Below are 2,461 nucleotides of genomic sequence, written 5' to 3' on the forward strand. Positions count from 1 at the left end.
CCAGGTCCATACTGACTAAAACTGAAACATCTCACTTTCCTGCTTACCTCTGCTAAACTGGACATTTTATTGTTGACTACAGATTTTTACTTGCCTCTTCTCTTCACAGCATTCTGTCTCTTAGCCTTTTTTCTTCTGATTTATTTTCATGTGTGCATTATCTTTTTGACCTGATCTGAACCTCAAGTGAACTTTCTATTTCCATTTCTACAATGGTCTAGTTTGTCTTTGCATGGAGGTAGCTTCTAGCTAGGGCCCTAAAAGTTATTCCCTCAGGTATGGGGAAGGAAGCCAGAGTTAAGAACTTCACTCTTTAAAGATGTCTCTCTCCTGCTTAGTATTTTGGAATTTAACAACAAATTTTAAATCTATAATATTATTCTACTCTTATAATGTTTCCACAGAGGAATCTAATTGCCATTTTAAAGATTAAAAAATGTGAACTTTCATGACTTGCCAAGGTCCAGGAGTGGGTCAGTACTGAGCTTAAGATCTCAGACTATCTGATTTTAGGGTTTCTTCTTCTCATTTCCTCCTACCTCAGAAATAAAGGGTGTAGCCATTGATTTTTAAAGCTTAGCTCTACATATGACATCGTCTAGATTTTCAACATTGGTTCATTTGTTTTCTTATTCTCTCCTCTAAGGGATGGCATCTAAACCCATCATTTTAATCCTCTCATATTTATGCTTACCTCCACATCTCTATCTGCAGTCTAGACCCTTCTCCAGTTCTCTGTTTTTATTTTCAATTTCATAGTTGGCACCTCCACTTGATGTTCTTTGAGAACTTCAGTCTTTACATACAAAAAATTGAACTCTTCATATTTCTCCCATATCTGCTCTTTGTTTTCTATTCCATTTGGTTTTTTAAGCTTTATTGAAGTGTAATTTATAAAAGTCATATACATTTAATGTATCCATCTTGAGTTTGGACATATACATACACCCATGATACCTTCACTACAACCAATGTACTAAACATATTCATCAGCTCCAAGAATTTCCTTGTGTTCTTTGATGGTTTTTGTTTTCTTTTTTTTTGTAGAAGCATTAACCATGAGATCTATCCTCTTAACATATTTTAGAGTACACAATGCCATATTATTAATTGTAGGTACTATATTGTACAGCAGAGCTTTAGTACTTACTCATCTTGCATAACAGAAACTTTACACCCCTTGAAAAACAATTCTCATTTTCCCTTTCCCTGCTGCCTCTGACAACCACCAGTCTATTCTCTCTATCTATGAGTTTGACTACTATTTTAGATACCTCATATAAGTGGAATCATGCAGTATCTGTCCACTTATGACTGGGTTATTTCATTTAACGTAAAGTCCTCTAGGCTCATCCATGTTCTCACAAATGGCACGATTACCTTCTTGTTTTGCCGAATCATATTCTTTTGTACATACATAGCACATTTTCTTTATCTATTCATTTTTTGATGGACATTTGAGTTGTTTCCGTATATTGGCTATTGTGAATAATGCTGCAATGAACATGGGGATGCAGAAACCTCTTCGAGGTCCTATTTCCTTTGCATATATAGCCAACGGTATATAATGGTTCCAGTTTTTCCATATCCTCTCCAACACTTATCTTTTTTTTGACACTATCCATCCTAACAGGTGTGAGATGATATCCCATTGTGGTTTTGATCTGTGTTTCCCTGATGATTAGTGATTTTGAGCACCTTTTAATGTACCTCGTGGCCATTTGTATGTCTTCTTTGGAGAAATGTCTATTTAAGTCCTCTGCCTGGTTTTTAACTGGGTTACTTTTTTTTTTTTTAGTTTTTGAGTTGTAGGAGATTCTAACATATTTTGGATATTAACTCCTTATCAGAATGATGGTTTGGAAATATTTTCTCCCCCCAAAGGATGACTTTTCACTCCGTTGGTTGTTTTCCTTGCTGTGCATAAGCTTTAGTTTGCTGTAGCATCAGAAAGAATAACCCAAGGGTTTATTTCCACTTGATCATGTTGTATGATTCTTTAAATTTTCTGTTGAATTCAGTTTGCTAATATTGTGTTGAGAATTTTGCATCTATATTCACCAGGGATATTGGTCTGTAGTTTTCTTTCTTGTAGTGTCCTTATCTGGCTTTGGTATCAGGGTAATGCTGACCTCATAAAATGAGTTTCGGAGTGCTTCCTCCTCTTCAATTTTTTGGAAGAGTTTGAGAAGGATTGGCATTAATTCTTTAAATTTTTGGTAGAATTCATCAATGAAACCATCTGGTTCTTGTCTTTTCTTCATTGGGAGGTTTTGATTGCTGACTCAATCTCTTTCCTCTTTATTGATTTGTTTTGATTTTCTATTTCTTCATAATTCAGCCTTGGTACGTTGTATGTTTCTAGTAAGTTAACCATTTCTTCTAGGTTTTCCAATTTGTTGGTATATGATTGTTCCTAGTAGTCTCTTATGATCCTTTATATTTCTGTAGTGGTAGTTGT

Source organism: Equus asinus, chromosome 13, assembly GCF_041296235.1.
Source record: "Equus asinus isolate D_3611 breed Donkey chromosome 13, EquAss-T2T_v2, whole genome shotgun sequence".
Lineage (NCBI taxonomy): Eukaryota > Metazoa > Chordata > Mammalia > Perissodactyla > Equidae > Equus > Equus asinus.